Consider the following 23,559-nt stretch of genomic DNA (forward strand, 5'->3'; position numbering starts at 1 on the left):
TGTTATCACCACTTTGCTTGGCGGGATTACTGCCAGATTACAAGTGGTGATGGTGGTGTAATTCCGCATTTGTTTTGAGTCTATTGGATCTAACGGGGATTTGTTGGCGGTATTACTGCAGCAGAATATCCACTGCAGTAATTCTGATGATTCTGCTGATTTTTTTGGCAGTGAGTTCTAGAATTTACCTCCAGGATTTTCCTGGAGGTAATTCCTCCGCTCCAGGCCCAACCTTTTAATTTGGTGTAATGGTAAAATCAGCGGTAACATAGTTACCGCCAATTCTACCTCTTATCGCCATACTCATAATGAGGCCCAATGTTTTATCCTCTCCCCTTCCATAAATCACAATCTACATGAAACAATGTTAAACCAGCAACCGTTACCATGGTATCCTTAGGCACAGTCATGAAGAACACATTGTACTGCAATGGCCTTACAGCAAATGACCTTTGAAGTCTGTAACTGTATAATTCACTGCACGTGTACTAAACAGCCACCTGAGCTTAATTAATTTGGCATGCTCTAACCCTTCAGATTTTAGATTACTTATTGATAGCACACATCCCTCTGTAACACTCTGATCTGCCTGCAACCCATATAGCACATTTGCTGCATCAGCTATACATGGTTTCCCTGGGCAGATGTAGTTTTGCTCCTTGAACTTTACACAAGTATCTAATTTTGGAATTAGGTACAAACCCATCTCCCATGTTTAAAAGGCCATCATTTCAGGAGCCACAATTGTTATGTATTTATCATTCTCCCAGAAGCCTACATTATGTACTATCTTGGTTTAATATATCAATTATGGGGTGATATATCGAATTCTCAAGAGAAACAAAACCTCCACCCGCAATCGATTCCTGCATTGTTTCTATTTCTTTTCGGTTTCTCTGTGCTATCATTTTTCTGATGATATCCGATTAAACGAAATACAATTAAATGTTACCCTGTATCAACTGAGATACCCCATCTTGAACCTCTCACACAAATTTAGTGAGTAGCATTTGCATTGGGTTCACAAAATCCAGTATCTCTCGTATAATTGCATCCTGCTTAACCATTACATTGATGCTGTGCTCTAACATCAGTGATTGTTCATTTAGGGTACAATGGTTTGATTCTTATATTGAACCAGTTCTTTCTGTTCCACTCTAAACTTGTCCAGTCTTTGTTGTATCACTTTCAAGTCTTGGTCTAGTTCTCAGGCTTTGATCCCCAATGTGTCCACTGACAGCGCGCTTGCTGTTGACACAGTTGTCCCCACAATAAGCCCAATTATTGTGATCACAATTGTTGCTATCATAAAACCTGCTATTCTACATTCCATTTTCTCTTAACACCTGATGTGCTCATAAAGGTCTTCTCCAGCAGCATCAAAATCTCTTTCACTGCTCTGTCAGCTCCTTCCCTGCGTATTTGCACCCACTGTTTCACTTGAGCAGATTTCATCTTCTTCACATTAAAGCTTCTTTCTAAAATTAAATCTGGATCTACACTGGTTTACTTGTTCTAATATAAGAGCCTCCTATTTCCTAAAATTAATCCAGGGGCATCTTCCACAACGATGCTGGCCCTAGCTCAACTAAAACTTGTCAATTCCCCCAAGGACCCCCTCCTCTATTAATTCAACTATATTCCCGAGCCTCTGATCCCTTATATACCCTTCCACACTCCCCATGTTTCAGATGGGTTTTTTGGAGAAAAATATTTGGCAAAAAAAACACTGAAAAAAGGACTGTTGAAAAATGAACATTGTACAAGTATGAGAATTTGGAAAGTGGTGATAGCAACAGGAACATTTGGCTACCATGATGAACCCATGCCAGTGGCTGCAGGAATCCTTAGGACAGTGCTCTTGTGGCCCAAGTGAAGAATGAGTGTGTGTGTGTTGAATTCCTGCAATATTGGTGCTTTACACATATGTTATACTTCTAGGAGGATTCCTATGCTCTTGGGAGTCATATAGTGATGAGTTATATAGTCCATTTGTTGTGGATTAATGCCATTAGGTCTTTATTATCACTGTGGGTGCTGACACGTGTTTTGACCATTCAAGGGTCTTTATCAAGGCTGTGGTCATCATCAAGCATACATTGGTTGTTCAAATATTGATCATCATATCCAAACACAAGTGTGACAGGTGCAGAGTGATTTAGTGAATAGTGTGTGTAGTGACATATGCATGAGTCAGATTCAGTTGCCCATTATCAGTATGCAGTATATTCATTACAGGTTTTCAGGTGATTGGTGTATGCGTTGGATACCAGTTTAAATAATACACATCATGATGCACGTAAAGCTATCCGCAGTTTAAGATGATTTATGCTACCAGCCGTGGTACGCAGTTCGCAATGTATCTATTTCTAGTTTACAATATTGCCTGAGCAGTCGCTAACTCATGTGCTGCCAAACACACATGGGTACGTTGCGGTCGTGAAACTATAAGCGGAGTAAAATGATACATGATTGCTCCTTTTACTTGTTAGTCACTATCTCGTGTGCCACTGGGACACACGTGGGTTGGTCAGGTAGTGCAGCTAGATGAAGGTTAATAGATAATGGGCCTCATTACAAGTATGGTGGTAAGGCAACAATGGCGCTGTTATCGCTACCGGCAGCATTTCTACTGTACCGCCATACTATGAGTTCTGCTAGCAGGTGCCCTTGCAGCCACCAGGTCTGACCTGGTGGCCGTACCGGCACCTGTGAGCAGAACATGAGGGTAGCACCGGTACCATTATTAACGGTACCAGTGCTACCACCCTCCCCATTCCCATTGAGCCTTATGGGGCCGAATGGGGATGGAGAGTCCCTTATTACTGGCACCCACGAATGGGCAATTACCGGGTCCGCCAAACTCATCATGACCCAGTAATTGCCCATTCGTGGGTGCCGGAAAAAAATTGATACCTGCGGCAGGCTTGCCTGTACTACAGGAACAGCTACCGCCAGCCTCGTAATGAGGCCCAATATGCGGTTGCTCCTTGTTCCGAGACAAAAAATGTGGAAGTGTCACATTCACGATTACCGTCACTCTAATGCAGTGCTTAATACGTTTGAAGCCCCTGTTCATACATTAGTCTTAAGTCATTTAATAATGCGCTTGAGAACAGGAAGTGTTTTTGCCCTCTTTGTTGAATGAACTAAGACAAATATAGGAGTATGGGCTTTAAACGTAATGAGCACTGTGTGATTACGGATAATAGTGAATCTTTCACTCCCGCACTTTCACTAGGGACAGCTGGGGGGTTAAACTGTTCCCAAGCTCATTATTAAATGACTTCAGACTAATGTAGCATACATCACTTTAAACTGTGGATAGCTTTACAACCACAACCCACCCATGTGGGTCCCAGAAGTACATGAGTTAGCGACCCACAGGCACGCAGCTTAGACCATATTAACAAATTAGTATGCATGCATTCCACAACTGCATATCACAACTGGTTGCAAATGCTTCCTTAACTCCTACACATCCTCATGAATTGTGGCTGCATTTACCAAGACGTAATCATTTGTCTTGGACAACACATTTTGGGGAAGTACCATCTTCCTGTCTGTGATTATCTTGTGTGGGCTAAGATTTGTAGATTTTGATTGTGTCGCTCTAATGGCCATGAGCACTAAATGGAGGTGTAAATTCCAAACAGACCCTGCTTCAGCCATGAACTTTTTAGGTTTGTCAATTATTGATCTGTTACATCTTTTCACTCCACCACTGTAGGATGGTTGATACAAAACAAGTAACCTCCTCTTTATCCCTAAAATGTGCCGCATCTTGGTCATCACTGCACTGGTAGAATGGCTTCAACAGCCTCATTCAATTCTTTGGGGAAAACCAAACCTGGAAAATATGTGATTCACCAATAATATGTACGTGATCTGTGCACTACAATCAGGAGCAGGTATACATTCTAACCATTTTGACATTGAACAGTTACCTGTCATCATGTACTGGTTTCACCACGATAATCTTTGGACCGGGCCAATTAAATCTATTCACAAATCTGACCAAGTAAGTGTCCTCTCTTCATTAATTGTTCTCTATGTGTTGGGGAGGTGGGCTGAAATTGAAGCACTATGGCTATAGTTCATGGAATTAGGTCATGTGATAGACCTAATTCCTTCAGTGTGAACCATAAATTAATTCATGGCACAGAAAGAGGGTTTGAATTTGCCTGAGGAGGGCCCAGGATGTCAATCAGTGGTACTAAGATTGTAATATTCTGGTTCGCACTGTGAACTTTGTTCAGCCTGCTGTATAGATGGCAGAGAGATGCCCGCCACCTGCCGTGCAGTGTTGCCAATAATTTTGGAGAGAAGAGTTGGCCCACCTTTTATAATTGTGTATTATGTTGCTGGCATGATGGTTTGGTTCATAGGTGGAGCCTGATGGTGGGGGCAGAGCTTTCAGTTGAATTGTGGAACCTTTTGGAGATTTATTCTCTCGTTAATTGACAATAACCCTTCAGTGAGATAACAGTTTTTAAGCTCCAGGTTTATATAGTTCTATATTTTGCTCTGGAATCGTAATGACGTGTTGCAAATAGGATAACATCTCTTATTAGTGAACGGCAGCCTTTGATATGATATGTCCAATGGATACATTTATTAATGAGCGTGTCCTCGCGTTCATATGCACCTGCTTTTAATCTTGGAACATTAGTAATATATACCATCTTACCTTCTTTAGATCACGTAGCATGTAAGGAGACCTCTATGGGCTCTCCTATGGGTTATAAGGTCAGAGCTAAAGTAGGTTTTTATAACATTAGTTGGTAACAAATCTAACCAATCAAGATGCCAGTGGATAGCTATATTTTTAGCTGTCAAGCCTTTTGGTGGTGCATTAGTTATAGCCATTTTAGCAATCGTACATGGCTGAGTAACTTGGATAACTTGTATTACCATTTGTATGGTCATGTGAAATTGGTAATGGGCTTATTTTCAAATTGTTGGCCAGTACTACAGGAGCCACTTTTGAGCGCTGTATATTGTAACTGGCGAATAATTTACTTATCACATTTTATAAGAGACTTACTTCTTGGGATAGGATTGAATGAGCACCATTTGCAAGTCTAATGATGGAGGCTCGGTATCTATCCATCCAGGTTTTTTTCATAAGTGTGCCTAGTGCAGAAGTATCATGGGTGCCACCCCGATGTGTACATCTAGATTGTTTCATGGTGTATTTTCCAGAGGATGATTCTCCCCTTCCAATGATGCAGATAGCGCTGTGAATCTATTAGATAGCACAATGGAATCATGGTACACAATAGATTTCGCTGACTCTGCGTCTCCCACTTTGTTCGCGGTAGATGAAATACCATTTATAGTCATGCCAGTGCAACAGACTTCAGTCAGGATTTTCTAATTTTTTTTCTCCAAGCTGCATCTTTGATCTTGGTTGCTGGAATCTAGAGAGGCGATTCTCATCCTTCTTAGTGGAAGCTCTTTTTTGGAATTGAAATTTGTTTACTTTACATGTAGTGTTTACTAAGTGGGTGGAACCAATGTTGGCACAACGTTTCCATCAATTGATTAATACATTATTTCTCTGAATAGTTCCATTCAGGTCTTTTGGTGAACATCAGATAACTATGAAATATTGTTCTACTTTGTTATACATAGCCTAATATAGGTGGTGCCTAATTCAGTCCTTCTATATGAGGAGGGACACACAGCATGCGTGGGTTGTTTGGTAATTTACCAACCCATTGACTGCCCCTGGCCATGCTAATTCCAATATGGCCTTTTCACCCCATTGCCAGCCACCTCCCCACCCAAAAAACATCCTACTGGAAACTTTGAGCTACTTAAATCAAGCACTAACACCAGCATTTGTTCTGTGAAGCACCTACATGTATTATTTCAAAGAAACATTCTGAGAGTTAAAGTCTTAGTTGTAGCTATTTGCTACTGGTGTAGAAAATATTTCTTAACCAAATGTGCGTTCAGTCACTTTATTTATAAAATATGTGTCTTTGCAGATGAAGTCCTGTTAGTAACAATGATCTGAAGTCATGTGTGGGTGTGCACATGTATACATTAATATGTAGACGGATAAACAGAACAGGTGTATTTGCTGTTGGTATTAATTTAAAAGAAATGGAAAAAACATAACTTTGCTTAGCAGTGCTTTTGCAGCCTTGGGTGGTGGTGCCCATACTGGAAGGGCATGTCAGGCAGCAAAGGTGGCCTCATTCAATCTGCATTCCACCACAAAATGCCTTATTTAGTTCCAGTACATACCATTGTTTACTTTCATTTTCTCTTTGGTGCCAATGCATACATGACTTGAAGCACCTTTTCGAATACGCACAACCACCACATGCGGATGACTATTCGCCGAGAATAGGACATGATGTTTAGGAACAACAAATAAGCACTGAGAAATACTGCGGGCAAAATCATAGCTGAGAAATGCTGCCAACAATACCATACAAATGTGCATAATGATGACTGTCAATATAGCAAAGGTGTTAAAGCCTACCGATCTCACCAGAACACGATAGTCTGAGTCAACAGACGACCAGCTTTAAACTGCTTTTTTTGGGAAACCACGTGGACATGTCATTCGCAACCACTGTGGCTTTGCTGGCATGTTAAAGCATTATGTTGTTATGCCAATGCAGTGGAGATCATGTTATCGTGAACTTGAAAGCTGGCTGAGATCTACTGGGTGTTGAACCAGTGCCTTCTGGCAGGTGTCAAATAAAGCAACTATTCCTCATCAAAGGGTTATTCCATAATCATCAGACTGAAAGCGACCACAATCATTTATTCTTACTAGATCGGCCGTTTCATAAGCTTAGTAAACATTTTAACAAAATGTGTCTTTTGAGAAATACAATAGTTTAAGTCCACAGAGCAGAAACTGTTTTTGATGAAACAACATAAAATACAGTCTTTTGACAAAAGAAGCAATTTTATTATCGTCCCCTTTTGTTTAATTGGTGTATGTGTTTACAATATCGATGTAATCAATCCATGCTTCATTTTTAATCAAGTAAGTTGTTTACTGATTCAAAAGCCACCTCTGAGGCTGTCACTTTGTGTTTATGATAATTTTGACCATTTCAAGTAGCAGGCACCCTGCGCACCCACACATCAGCCATTGTGCCCGAGGTATCTTTTAAAAAATTGTAAATTGTTTCACATTGTCTTTCCTGTGTCTACGTATCATTGTATCAAGGCACACTGATTTAGTTGTTCCCTTGAATTCAAACAGAATTTGACTGTTTTATTTGCTTTGACTTTGCATTGTGCAGCGCCTTAATAGGATTTTATGTGACTATCTTCCGTTGATGTGTCTGCTATTCCGCACGTGTGGTGTAGTTTATCCACTTCACTTTTTCACATACATAGGATTCTGGTATATCCAATTAAATTCAATTCAGCTTAATTTCATGTAATTTAATAATAAAGCACAAGCAAAAAAGAACAAGGACCTTATTTACACAACAGTTATTTAGAAATGGTGCAGATGTCTTAAAGTATAGCATCAGACCATTAAATAATTCCATACAACCCAAATGGGGTATCAAAGAAGTAATAGATCCAAAACAAAAACGTAAACTAGGGATATCCTTCCTGAAACTGCTGAATGGGATTAATAGGGAGTGCACATTTTGCTTTTTAGTTTTGGCTGTTAGGTTGCGCAGAAACTGCTTCGTATAAGCTGAAACTATTGTCATGGGAAGTGAAGATAGGAGAGAGATGCAATCTTGGGAGGCACTGACAACCTGTCTGTGCTGTTTGGTTATTTACCCATCCATTGACCGCCACTGGCCATGCTAGTCTTCATGGCTATTCCCTCCTATTTCATGACCTACCCGCCCCCACCCAAAACACGCCCCATTGGGATCTCTTTGAGATATATCTATCTAGCAGTTATATCAGACTTTGTTTGGTATGCAGCCTGCAAGTGTTATGGTTGGTGTATCCTTTAGAACGGTCGGTCTTGGGTTGACAAAGCTAAGTGTAAATTAACACTATCCACTATGACAATCACAATTTACTCATATGAAACAAAAACCATGCTTTTCAGTTCATTTGCATACCCATAGTGCATTACTGTGTGGCTCTGATCTGGAGGTGACCTTTCAATAAAGGTTTCTAGGTGGTTTTGTGGATGTGTGACTTTTTAGGTGAAATGGCCCATTCAATTATCCCATTGCGGGTAGTAGGAGTTGTTTATTGCACTTTCAAACCCTCCATAATATTGATTGTGAGTTTTATTTCAAAGCAGTCTTCTGTTAGTTAATGGTTAATTGCAGCTCTAAATGTGCTACTAGTCTAAGACAATGCCTTAACCGGTGTGCCTTGGGCCACTTGATTTATAAGCCCTGTGCCTGTCCTTGTATCCGAAGTCCTATTAAAAAGAAGCACCTGAAGTCCTGTAAACAACGAATACTGGCAAAGCCAGATATTTGGGCTTGTTTATTGGCATTAGTCCGGCACTGCTACCATAAGATCGGATACTCCACCATTTTCCAGACAGTTGCAGCCTGATCACAGTGCCTGACAAATGCCTGTCTGATTCCTACACAAAAGCCCAACCTGTTGGCTTTGCCAATGCGTGTTAGTTAATGTACTCAGGCTAAGCGAGGTAGCAACCTAGACTGGCCCGATTGTTTGTCCGATCCCCATCACAGAGATGAATTCCCTCCTTCCCTACTCTACTTCCTTGATTCTTCTTTCTCTTCAGGAGGATCAGGCGGTAGTGGGAGGGTGTGTAATGTATAGCCAGAAGGGGAGGAGCTATTAATTAAGAAAGAGAAGATAGACTCTTTTTTTAAGGTTTCTGTGCCAGCTCAATTCTGGAACGGCCGGAAACATTCACATGACTCAGGTGAGGTTTGTGTTCATTATTCAAGAATTATAATGAGGACGGACACAGGGTTCATGGTTTCAGTAAAACATTTTTTAAAAAACAACCGTAGTAAACATGAACATTTGCTTAAAATTGGCTTTACAGATCGTGCAATATGTGAACAAACTGCAGCTAGATTTCAGTGTAACTGTGTTTCTAAAAGTGATACACTCTGGTCGTTATGGAAATACATATAAAATATGCATATATATGGATGTTTTAGGCTGCCACAGTAGCTCCTTCGGCAATGTGGGTCAGGTGTTGTAGGTTTGTTCCAGTAGCAACGTGGCCATGCTTCCCCGTCACCCTTACAACAGATCCCTCAGAATTCAACATCCGATTTCGGATAGTTTATATTTGAAATACATAGTAAAAACAATTTGTAGCATGAGATTTAATTTAGGATGTGGGGCGGTCCAGATGGAATTCAAGAAACTGCCTGCATGCCTCTCCCGTATCCACAGTTCTAATAAGTAATTGTGGTACAGCACAACGTCTTCCATGCGAGACGTGATACCTAATAAAGGTATTTACCCCAATAAGGAAGCAATAATCACCAAAGGGCTTTAATGAACAGCAGAAAGCCCAATAAGGCGGCAGCAGGTCCGGTCTGTTCACGAGGCACTCCCAGCCATTTGCCTGGGAGAAACGATTGCCAAATCAAATATAGACAATGAAAGCACTGCCGAAATGTAGCAGCTCTCTGCTGAAGTGTCTTTGTGGTTTTGTCAAGGTCCCATTAACCTGTTGGCCTCTGTATCACAGGCCTCCAGTTAGAAGGTCATAAATAACTGCTCTGCTGCAGCTGAGAGGGAGGAAGGGGGATGCAGGAAGCAAGACACTGGGAGAGAGGGTGTGATGGAGACGGAAAGAGAAATAATGAGGAAAAATGAAAAAAATAACACATTGAAGGGAAAAATATGTGAGGGGAAAGGGAAAAGAACAGGAAAGACACATAGGGAAAGACAGAGAAACGGGAGGCACGTAGGAAGTGGAAGGGTGATGGGAAGGAAGAGAGAAAGAACATGGGTAGGACTGCGCTTCTTTCAGAGCACACAGTATAAGATGTGAGAAGAGCGCCATCTGCTGGGGTAAAGTAAAGCTGTCGCCCAACAGAGCGCCCAACTGGCTGCACGTTTTTGTGATTCGGGAACATTTGTTTATTTTATGCTTTGACTACTAATAGTCTAATTGGTTCAGAGTCAAATTACAGGTGCAGAGACGATGGATGAAAAAGGTTGCTGGCAATGGACACATTGAATAGCCTCTAAACCTCAGCAGCGTGGCAATTTACCAGTTGTAGAATCGCTATCACCTATATCTATAATGAACATTAAACAGTGCCCTGTCAGCCATTCGCTCGTTTTAATGATTGCCTCTTTTGAACAGTTTCTACTAAATGCAGTAGGGCTTTTTCGGAAGCCAAGCATCCATTTGCCCGTCCACGTACAACAATTAATCGTATAATTAGGTATACTTTGTTACCACGCTCGTTTATTAACCTGGTACAAATTAGGGGGAAAAAGATAACTCTCTTCGGAAGGACGGCGGCATGCGGCCATTTCAGACAAAAGATGGGAGATGATGAAGAGAAGAAAATTCCAAGCATTTTCCAAAAAAAACAAACCTTTGCCCTCATGCTGTCAGCAAGCGACTGAACTAGAGCAAAGAAACCTTGGGAGACCCGGGCAGTTCAAGGACATTCTGGCTCAGGCATTACAGCAAACCCGTGATCTTAGAGCTGGCAATACAAATTAAAAGAACACATGGCGCTTTGAAGGTTGAGCTTTTATCGCGAGTGATTGCTTCTCATAATTACTTTTCTTTTTTTAAACTTTTTTCAGTGTGAATTCTTGGATGTTTTGGAAGGCGCGGTTACTGCCCCTGTAAACCATCACTGCATGATCCATTTTAATTTTCACTTCACAAAAAGGGCCTCGCCGTTTTGATTTTTTTGCACATTTGTATATTTTATTTAAAACAAATACCAAGTACTATTAGTATTGTCTTTATTTCACCTTTCGCCGTTAAGGCAATATCCACGTCCACATAAACGTTAATGCAAAACATGATCATTTATGGAAACACGATCTTAAGAAGCGTGGCTTCGCATTCCAGCCCACTGTTACATTTTTAACAGGGGGTCCCGTTATCAAAGCGTCCTGGGTGAATACTACCAGTTGAGAGGCATGTCTGGAAATAAACGAGATGGAGAAAAAAGCACAAGCTGCACATACAGGCTAGGAAAACATACATGTCGTGTTTTCAAAGGATCCATGGCATAATTCAAAGAAATAAAATAATTAGGTGGACGGATGGCTGTATATTGAATAAGCGTGATTTTGGATTCACTCCATTGGCCCACCAGAAATCAAGTTGCGATGTTTGTACTGAAATACCATTCATGATGTCCAATTCCCTATTTATAACAGAAAATAGTTATCTCATGGGTTAGGGAGGCACACCAGTAACCCCCCTCCTTACCTCTTCCCCCTGTCTAGGCACCTAACGACATGGGCGGCAAATTTACCAACCTGCCCCCTTGCCCCTCTTCTGGTATATTCTTATTTTCCCAACAGCAAAGACCTGCATCTTTTTGTGCTCACTAGTCGCTCCTTGGGCATCTACATGTCCTTCCTCCATGGCCTTCACCCCGGACCTGGTGCTCCTTCCCTGCGCCACAGCCCTGAAATTACCTGCTGCCTCACCCTTTAACTACAATACAACACGGCTATAATTAACGATTGCACACCATGCCCCCAGAGCATGCACGACTATAACATAAGTTTGCATCCCATGCCTGTATCTCTCGCTCATTCAATTCATGCATGCGATACAATTGCTCATTGGGCAGCGCTGGTACTTACACCACCCTCAATTTCCTTTTACAGGTTTATACAACAAGAGCCTATTAACAGAGCTCATCAAATAAAATATATGATTTGTGATCACCACACAAAGTAAGGCACACGCATCACAGCTCCCTACCCGTAAATATATGGCCTGGCATCAATCCTTCAATTATTAACCACAACATCCTTTCTTCTTCCTTCCCTCCCTCTTTTCCTTCCTTGGTAGTATGATACAATTTTAAAAAACAGCATGTTTCATTGCAATGCATATGTAATCATTCATGTTATGTGCCTACCTAACTGTAACAACTATCAATCACTGTACACCTGGTTCAAACCACTCTACACACAACCTTGTACACCATGCCTGTAAATTTGACTATTTGAAATCTCACGAAATGACACAACAATGTCTTATTCTCACCTAAACTGTATAAAATCACTGTCCAAAACATTGCACTGGTCACCTCCAATCAGGTGATTATTTTCCTAAACTGCATATGCATCACACTGTGTTCTGTCACTGCAGCCTTAAAAAGACCCATGTTGGGTTGAAACACGTGCCAGCTGAGTGTATTAATAAAGCATATATTGAGTTCAGGTGTCTCTGGACTCTGCACGAACTGCTCCCTTGAAATTTCACAATCACAATTTTGATTTCTTTAGAACCTATTTTTGAATTAAGTTGTGTCCACCCTTTTCTTTTGCATGTATTACTAAAGCACCCACAAATATAAAGCGATAAGACTGCTCTAATTCTTTGTAAAATCTGTATACAATCATACAAAGAGTCATTACTTCAATGGACCAGCGCCCTGGTGATACCGGTTCTTCAACCCAAATCCACTCTATTCCTTGCAGAGACAGAAGAGAACTGTCTTGTAAGAACCCCCCTCACCGGCAGCAGGTTCTACTTACTTTCATAAGATCAGCGCAGTGAATTGCGAATTCTAGTCTCTACCCACCTTGCATTAAAAAAGTAACATTGTAAACTCGATCTTTTTCAAATTGTGCAATGTTAATTTCTAATGATCACTTCCAGTACATATTTGCATCATAATAAGCATGTTATACGTGTCTTACTGTGAAAAGAACATTATTAAAAAGTAGAACAACCAGGTAAATTATTTTCTGATAGGTTATCATTCAATGATGGACTGCCTGGTAGACTCCTATTGTACTCTTTCGAAACCAGCTTAATTGCCATTTATAATCAAAGACCATTTTGAGAACATAACAATGATCACCACAGATCTTTATATTTGACAAATATATCTGTGATGAAAGGTTTGCATGCTTGAATAACTGGATGTATAATGCACACTGTGGTTGGTGCTCATTTAACTTTCACAACACTTGTCCTAATATTTAAATGTTTTTAACATTGAACCATATACACTGGTTTGGACAGGGAGAATTGAATTGCTGCATGTGGACAGCTTCTTCAGAAGATGTGAAAGTTCTGGCTTTTTTGCTTTTTAGCAAACAAAACAATGCCAGTAATTATGTGGTTAAAATGGAGGTTTGCTAATCAGACCCCCGTTCACAAATGCCCAATGTCTAAATTATAGTGCAAATATGTGCCTTTCCTGAAATAGTCTACAGCTGCCCTCAGCACCATTCGCACAGGGCAGCTTTGAACGTCATATGGGTATCCCTAACAGCTGCTAGAACTGTGATAGCAGGCAGAGGTGGATTTTTAATCGTATGCCCCTCCATTTACAAACATATTAATTGTATGCCTTAGTCACTCTGGTGGGATGTACATCTTAAAATGTTATCCATGCCTGGTTGTGGCATGGTGAGTACTAACAGCACACAATTATATGGCCGCAGCAATTTGACTTACACACTATGTCATCTCTACAGTTAGCAGGGCCAAGCTTTATTTAGCTTTATTTATTTATGTATCTATTTCAGTATTTTTTGACACACAACGAAGGCCTCTGAGCGCTGAACCAGACTGATATGAATTAGTGTCTGGTATGAATGTCCCCACAGCTGCCATGTAGTAAAATAGCCAGGCTGCTGCCTTTTGATCTTCATGCAAGAAGAACAACATGTCCCTCTGAAGGCACAGGAACCCTGAAGAGGAGTTCTCCTTCAAGTCAGTGAGTGTGTGAAAGGCAGCAATGATCTAACAAATTCACACTCACACCAGGGTGCTGATTGCTTGAGTGCCTTTTTTATTTTGTATTATTATGTGGTTAGTTCAAACAAACATTCACATGACATAAAAGACAATATTTATAATACATTTCATAGTTACAATTTACAATCACAATTCATCAAATATCAAATGCAGGTATTCAAATTAATAACATACAATACATCCAATCATTAATAAATAAGTTACTAAAAACCCAGACTATACATAGCAGCTCCTCTGAACCAACTAGCCTTCTTACATCCTACTAAGTTAGGTCTGTGTATCCAGTTTTCCTGTATCAACCAAACGGGTCCAAATCTGATAAAGTGCTATGTGCAAAGATTTACTATCTGAATTTATACAATAACACCAAAAAGAATAATTTTTCTATACTTTGATAATTGCCGACAAATGGACCAAAGAATTTCACGTAAAGATGTCCATAATTACGACATAACATGAAAACATGTCGGGGGGATTCCTCTTGTCCGATAAGACCATATAGACGGCATGTTCTTTCGGTTTTGATTCCTGCCAATTTTGGGCTGATGATTGATAATACAGGAAGTCGCTGATCGGCAAAAAGAGGAGAAATCTACGCAAAGCAGGGGACGGCCATACATTAAAATACTGTTGAGGTTTCTTGAAATTGGGAGTTAAATTTGTAACTACAGCCTGATAGCTCTTAAGAGAAGACAAGTAGGTATTGTTTGTAGACCAGTCCCACTGTTCTAGTTTTCTGGTAACATTTTTCTGTAATAGATGATAGTTCTCATCCCAATTCAGGCACCAATCAATGGTTTCAAACAACTTTGTATCCAGTATAGTAAATGCACATTTATGCTTTGAGCTGATTTCCACTCCCCGCATTGAGAGTAGTGGACATGTGGGGAAGGTTCTTGATTTTAAGAAAAGAAGGCATCTTCGTTTCAATGCCTTAGCCACCAAAGACATCAAAGCCTATTCAAGTCGAATTATTTCAACAGGGATGAACCATTAGGCCCTTTTAAATGAGGTAGTGTATCATTTGATGGATGGGGATGCTGTTTAACTCTTACACCAATAATAAGACCGACTCAGGAAGTTGGCAAAAGTAAACTGTTTTATTCTCAATTTTCTAAAACAGGGAGTACAACAGACATCAACAGAAGTCTCACAGCATAATCTCAATGCATCACATAAAACAATAACACTTTTATAGTAAAAACCCATCATACGTGACGTCATACTACGTGGCAAACTAAGAAAACATATTTAGGATTGTGGTTGGTCTACGGGGAGCATCTAAGTATACTTTCTGTAGGGGATTGGATTGTGATTGGGTCTCTATAGTCAGGTGGACAATTTATGCCCATCCCTTGTACAAGTCATCCTCAATACTTGTTAGATACACAACATACCATTGGCTCTCAAACTATAGGGCTCTTCAATACCTTGCCCTCTATAATTGTTTGGCATGCTTGTTCCCTTCTGGAATATTCGACTCGCTAGCAATCGAGCGCGAGAGACAAGTGCAAAGACCCCAGCTGTACCTTTCGCTACAAGAACATAACCTTGAACTTTGATACTGTTGCACGATCTGATTGCTTGAACACCCATGCCTATCACCTCAGAGTGCCCTATCACAAACATTTGCATTCTCGGTGTTGCCTTTTAGTTTTGGGTTCTCTTAGTGTTTTCTGAGTTATCTTTTGTATTTTATTGATTGATTACAGTACCTACATTGTCTTAGAAACTTGATTGGACATTCTTTTATTTGGTGCCTTCTGTACTAAAACTGTTTGTGTTGCTACTATCATCAGTTTACAACCACCTGAAGATATTGCTTTTCTTAGGCAAGCACTACCAAAAGAGGGGAAGGAGGCAAATCTTTCAGCTAATTGTGTTTCACATTTATGATTGGGATCACTGCTGGCTTAGTAATAGTTTCTGGCTGAGTATGCGATTTACACACTAGTCATTCCTGTACTACTGCAAAGCAGCAGTCATTTCGTCACAGGTTGTGACATCAATCACTCTATTGGTGTGAATGGGATTTCCTGTTCAGGCAGTTCAGATGTTCATCTCCCAATGCATTAACATACATTCAAATAGAATTAAATGTGTATTTATATATAGATTCAGTGAAAAAAACTTTTTTAAAGAGACGGTATGGTTAAGTTGTGCTACTAAAAACTTATGAAAATCAGTAAAAAAAACTTTGTTCAAGGGACATTATGGTTCCAAGTAAAACTGAAAAACCCCAGAAATTCACCAGTTATGGTAAGCTAAGCAATCCCATGCCACCACCGTGCATGGCTAAGACTAACACCCAGGACATCAAAGATGACATCGCAAATGTTATTGATGACATCACTGATGATATCATAGTTCTGGTTTCCTCTTTTTTTGTGCACTGACATATGTAGGGCAGATGGTTTTCTTCACTAACAGCCAACAACTAAACATGCAAAAGGTACTATGTTTGTAGATCTTACCTATCTCATATGTTGTTACACTGCTTTCCTTAGGTTGCAGGCACATCATATGATATACATACAAAGGAGAAGAACGAAGCCTGAAACGCAGCAATCATTTCCGTGCATGAAGTTAATTACTGAGGTTATGAACACTGTCTGGTAATAGTGCTGGTGTTTTGCTTACTTTACTTTCCCTGCACATACTCGTATTTGTATGCATTGTAGTCTCGTTATGGTTTGTGTGTAGTAGAACAATTATGCAGTAAGGGAGGCATTGTTAGGTACTTATTACATGTTTCACACTATCCAAAACTCTGAAATGAAAGCATTCATAATTTTAGTATCCAACGTGGAAGTTTTTGAATATTGCACCTCTATGGCACATGCTGCAGAGAATGCTTACGTGGGTACATGAGTGCGTTCATGTACTAGAAATAACTCAATAATGCAATAGTGTTTATAGCAATGCAGCGCTTAATAAAGTATTTGCTGAATGATAGTTCTTCCAAAGATCTCTACATTTATTTCCAACATTACTATGACAATCCTGTGTGGAGGTTGTGCATGAAAACTAAATGGACATGTGATGTTATCAGTGATGTCATCAATGACATTTGTGATATCATCTTTGATGTCCTGGGTGTTAGTCCTAGCAGTGCATGGTGGTGGCGCGAGTAATGGTTTCTTAGCTTACCATAACTGGCGAATTTCTGGGGGTTTTCGGTTTTACTTGGAACCATAACATCCCTTGAACAAAGTTTTTTTTTACTGATTTTCATAGGTTTTTAGTAGCACAACTTAACCATAACGTCCCTTTAACAAAGTTTTTTTCACTGAATTTCATAGGTTTTTAGTAGCGCAACTTAACCATAACGTCCCTTTAACAACGTTTTTTTCACTGAATATAAATATAGATAATGGAAATGTGACAAATGTTTACTAAGGCTCCCTTACCCTACATTTATATAACATAGAAAATACTAAACCCCTGCCCCACTAGTGATTTTGATGTCTTCAGACCGTGCACTTGTCCGCCGGCGCACACGGTCACCATCAGCACTATCCAAAATCTAAGAGGGTATCTTCCATTATTGTATCATACAATAAAAACACACAAACATAGTCAAAAAGCACCACATACATACATTACATTTAATAATAAATAAAAAGTGGAAACTGTATATGTAACACACCAACCATCCACTGATGTCGCATTTCCAATATAATGGAATATACCAAAACAAAAAAAATATGCCTCCAACTGAATTACCTCACAGAAACTGCACAGCAAGAAGCAAGAGCATACTTACACACCAGTAACAGAAAAGGTTTGTAAAAAAGTAGTACGTACACTACATTTATTTCACATACTTATACATTTTCTGTTTTATGTACACTAAAACTAATATTTATTTCTTTTAACACAGAAATGTCCAGTACTTTGGAATGGCTGGAAGAGAATTTCCCACGAGATGAGTGAAGAGAGTGATAATAATGGTAGACACAACATTTCTCTATATAAGCCAATTAATAACTATTACTTAATATGTACTTAACACATTTGTTTTAACAGACCAGACAACCAATAAAACTAACATACAAAAAGAGATAATAGAAGATCCTCTCAAACAAATAGAACTGAAAATGGATTTATTACTACAGCACTTCAACCAACTAAAAGAGTGTATTGTGGACCACATTAAAGAAAACATTAAATACCACTTTCCCACATGTACCTGTCCCCCCTCTCCATGTCCCAGCCAACTATCCCCAAACCCTCCCCACCAAGAAAAACGGTATGATGAATCTTTCATCCCTTGCTCCCCTCCCATACATCATGTCCAAACCCCTAATTCCCCTATATTTGTTTCAGTTTCTGCTTCCCTCTCTCTTTCCTAATTTTTCTATGTTGAACAATAATAACATTTTAAATGTGATCTTAGTATATACCCGTGTCTTATTATTTTTTTTTAAAGGCAGTCAGGGTGTCCGTGGACAGCACGGCCGTCCGGGATGTCCCCAAATACCCAAAATGGGGGTGTCCCAAGGACACTCTACCTGTCTGTACTGTCCGTAATTAAAATGGAGGTGTCCTTAGAACACATAAGATGTCCGCCTGTCCGTATGCAAACGAAATGGGGGTGTCCTAAGGACAATAAACCTGTTCGTAATTGAAATGCCTATGTCCTCAGAACACACAAGATGTCTGCCTGTCCGCAAAGTTTTGCCGCACATTTATTTTATATGGGGAGTTCGACATTGTTCGACATTGTTCGTAGAACACACGTGCACATGCGCATCCTACGAACATTGCGCCTCTCCGCAACTGTCCGCCACACGTGTGTCGCACTTTAAATTAGTTCAGAGACCCAAACACTGTCCGCAGAACATCCACGGGCATGCGCACAACCAGCACTACGCATTTGGTGTCCTGCGGACAGCTGTCCCATTTGCGACATCATCATGTGACCGCACCCACGCTGAGCATCTGTCCTTATTTCCAGACACTGTCCTGGTCCCCGAACATTTAAAAAAGTGCTTTTTGAGCAAACCAAGGTATTTTACAGTCCCTACCGATCTACATACTTTTTGGAACTTTTTGAGCCCGTTCTTGGTGTTCGAAGTGTTCGGGGATGTCCCGGGTGTCAGCGAAACGTGCCCAGCACCCCTATAAAAGGCCACATCTGATGCTCATTCTGCTTTTGGATTTCCAAGATTTACAACAGGACAATTGTGCAAGTTGCTGTTTTTGGTTCCTGCTTCCCAGTTCCTGGTTATTAACCTTCCAGATGGCATCCCAAATTGCTTCTGCTGCTACTGCCTACGCATCAGCACCCCCACCACCCCCCACCACCAACACATCTCCAAGGGCCTGCAGCGGGGAACAGGTGTGAGGATGCAGAAGAGACAGATGAAGAGGATGAGTTAGTGGTAGTCCCTACTACTAGCACTCACCATGAGTCTTGGGTGTGGTGGTTATTTACCACCATTGATGGAAAGTGAAAAGCTCATGCGAACAAGGTGATGTGCACTCAGTGCCACATGGTGCTGAGTCGTGGCAGGCCTGGTTCATATAGCTATGGGACTACATCAATGAAGCGACACCTAAAGTCGTTCCACGATGGGGCTATTCGTAAGGTTGTACCTTGCAATATACGTAGTAGGTTGACTTGCTCTACAGCATCCTCCGTTTCCACTCCTGCCACCACAAGAGACACTCCTGTAGTACAGCGCATCCCTCCAGCTGCCTCACAGGCCATTCATGATGCTGTTGACCCTTACCTTTCGAGGGTCACAATGTTGTGCATGTACTGCGACGCAGTACTCTGCAGGGGGTGAACCTTCAGAGTGCTTTCGAGAATGTGGTCAAGGAGCAACAGAAGAACTGCTACCTACCTAAGGCCCACCTACATCTTCCTCTCTTCACCTACATTTTCTTATCCCTGTGGTTGGTGTCCCTTCCTTACCCTCCTTTCGCCTCTTTTCCTTCTGTGTCGTGTTTAAAACCCCCCAAAAAATATAAAACAACAAAAACAAAACAAAAACAAAGGTTCTTTTCAGAGCCGCCTTTCACAGTTAAAAAATAGAAGTGATAGATAAATAGTGCAGGGCCCTGTGCGTTTGGGGTACTGCCCTATAAGAACCATTGCACGTTTCTAAGGGAGGAAGTGTTGGCTCTGAAAAGAGCCTTTTTTGTGGTGTTTTTTTGTGTTTCGAAAACTTCAAATGGTCAACACCTACTGCAAAATGGATTGCTCTTATTCCAAAAAAAGTTGCAATGCATTTTGTATATTTCGCAGAAAAATCTGATTGGCAGCATAAGTAAGATGTACTCCATCTCCGTGAAAAATGTGTGTGCTACAAAACATAATGTTTTCATTCTGCAAAGAGGACATATCAACATCTCTCAAAAAGGCACAAACAGCCTTGTTAACATTGCGCCTTGCTTTCTCCATTTGTCGACCAAATGAAAAAGAACGCAGCAACATTTGTCTTTGCGCAATACAGGAAAAAATGACTCTGGAGTTTGGATACATGTCCATGACTTTCCCAAGTCCTTGTTTCATTGCAAATTGCAAAGATATTCCAGACACATGTCCTAACCTGTTCCCTCCACGATTAATAATAATAATAATAATGTCTGGATGACGCTGTGTCACCAAAGAAGCACAGAGAGTTACCAAATCCACCCTCTTCATTCCACGCACTCCATGCCAGTGCACTTTCACATGAGAGAATCCAAGAACTCCACAGCGACCTCCATGCACCTCCAACCAATTTATCCACAAATCTCCCAAAATCCAAACAATCTGCTTTCTGAAACACACAGCCATAGCTATCTGCTCTTCTATCAGGAAAATGACCTACTGACAAACTCTCTCCTTACACAACGCAGCCAGGAAACCTTATTGACCAATCTCTTGCTCTGCTCAGTTTCATTTGCATGCCACTAAACCCAAAAATTCCCATATGTAATACGTGCTGTCCTCGAACAACCACGATGTCCGCGGAAAAATTGGAAAATCTGAGCGTAGGGGATCAAAAAGCCTTTTGGGGGGGGGGGTTTTGCAGATGCTTCAGAAACACCTTTTATTTTCTATTTTTTTGTGGGTTTTTTGCTAATTTTCCTTCAAAAATCTTCACGTTAGCTTCTCCAAAGCAACCCTTATGTTCCAAAACAGCCTGGCATTTCCCATAATAGATGAAGAAATTCCATCTTCCTTAAAGTAATCGACATTACCAGAGTCAATGTTGTCATTGTTGCAAAACAAAATGCCAGATCTAGTCATAAAATCAAGCATGCCTCGGTTGACTAAGCACCTAGCAACATTGTGCTGAGGACAAAAAACAGAACTATTGTCCCATATTGCCCTAGGCATCAACCCAGAAAAAATAACCTTGGCATTTGGAAGGACTTTCATGATTTCCTGAACCAAATTTTTCAAATCTTGCAACAAAGTAGGGCCACTAACATAGCCCAAATGCATAGCACCAAAGTGTAGGACAACTACATGTGGACTATGAAACCAAGCCACATCCTGAGAAAACTACTAGAATTGCCTGCAAATTCAAATCATGCACAGTGCTCCACATCACATCCACTCATTTTGTGTCAAAATGGTTAGCCACATTTCTAGATTTTGCATACTGCTGCAACCCATTCACAAACATATCTCCAACCACCAACACCCTGACTTTCTCCACCTATGCCATCTTCACTACACACAGCCTCTCTCAATACGAAGCAGAACCTCAACATCTGATTGGCTAATCCTCAAAATACACTCACACCTCATGCTCGGAAACCCCGGATGTTGCATGTCCTGTCTCCGAACAGCCGCGCTGTCCGCAGAGCACATAAGTAACACTGAGGGCAGCCCTTCTACCCTTTCCTCTGCACTCTCTGCACCATTTCCTCATTGGCTACTGTTAAGCAGTCACATAATCATCCACAAATCACATCCAAGAACTCTACATCTAAATCTGTCATCACAGATCAGCACTTTAGATGTACTATTGATCACTCTCAGCACAATTCGGCTGTGACTGCAAAGAACCTACAGCAACAAATACTATAAAACTTCCCAAGTTTTCCACTTACAGATTGATGCACATCCACATGCATGAACACAGACTACAGGCATGAATATTTTCTACACAGTACATGTACAGCTCTTCTAGAAATACAATACATCCCGGGAGCATAGCTCAGCGGCAACGTACGTGCCTTGAAAGCAAGACGACACAAAGCAACACAGATTCGATCCCCGGGTCCGCGCTTAGAAACCTCTGGGTGTTTAAGCACGTTATAAATATGCAACTAAGACAAAATAATTACGCAACTAAAAAACAAACCATTCCTGTATCAGCGCCTCTACACCCGTGGGCTGTGTAAGCGCTTTAAAAATGTAAAAGAAATTAAATAAAAATATGAAGAGAGTAAATGCCACTGACCCTGTATAAACTGTAAAATTAAGTTACTGTCATTTCTCCCATCTGCTATGATGAAGTGTCACTTGCAAAGCTTTCAGCGCCCCAAATTTTGTTTACACACACACCTGACTAAAAAAATATTGTTTCATATTAGAAAATGTGAAAAATAACAGTATAATAATGAAAAAGACTGTCCACTGTGTTATAAAATTACACGCAGACATGATGAGTACACACATCTTCATTCAAGCACACACACAGACAATATCATTAGAAATGCTCCCAGGTCAAACAACACCACTACCTCTATATCAAATCCTTCTGTTTTATTACCCAAACCTTCACAAAGGCATATATTGAATGCTTTATGTACAATCTCTGCCATTTACCCTGTAAAAAAGCACAAAATGCACATGATTATTTCTTCTATTTCTTAACATCCATTAACATAACATTAACAAAACAAGTGTGCTCTATATGTTTACTATCAGACTCATTCGAAAAACACATTCAACTAACAGATTCTAAATAAAATATACAGGATGCACATAGGCAAAGAATAGTGCAAAACAATGTCTACATTAACAAAACTGCTATAAACACACATATGCACTAGCATCTTTCTTTTACAATTTCAGTGAACACCACTCTCCTGAAAAGCAGCAGCGTCTGAAGTACAAACAAGGACTTAGAAGCAACCTGCTCTTTCCATACAAAAAAGTAAGTACAAAACTAACATAATGTTCTAACTGTTACTCAAACACACTAGCATTTTAGTGTTGTAGAAGAAACAATATATTAACCCTTTACCATTAGATGTAGTATTAGTGCTTCCACTTGGCAGCTACATACTTTCAGGATAATTCATAGAATTTCGCACAAAAGTGGTGCACGCGGCTGGCGCACAGTGTGCGCGTGCGAATGTCTGCGCCAGCCGCGTGTGCTAAAATCGATTTCCGCACGCAGCGTATTCATGGATTCTAGCCTCCAAAACCAGCCGTGGCGCAGAGTGGCGCAGCGACCCTGCAGCAGCGCCAGTTACGCCCCCAAGAACGCCCTCGCGCAACGAAAAGCCATCAAAATTCCCAATTGAGCGCAAAGGGCTGCGCTAACCCTGGACCAGTTTACAGGGCTGCCAAACAGCAAACGCCAAGCGGGGAGCGTGTATTACTGGGGGGCGCGTGAAGTTTCACATGCGAAAGGGCCTGTGCAGTGGGGTACGTGTATTACTGGGGTTCGCGGGAAGTTTCACACGCGATTTCAGCAGGGAACGTGTATTATGGG

The sequence above is a fragment of the Ambystoma mexicanum genome, chromosome 5p, assembly GCF_040938575.1.
Source record: "Ambystoma mexicanum isolate Mex_15411 chromosome 5p, UKY_AmexF1_1, whole genome shotgun sequence".
Lineage (NCBI taxonomy): Eukaryota > Metazoa > Chordata > Amphibia > Caudata > Ambystomatidae > Ambystoma > Ambystoma mexicanum.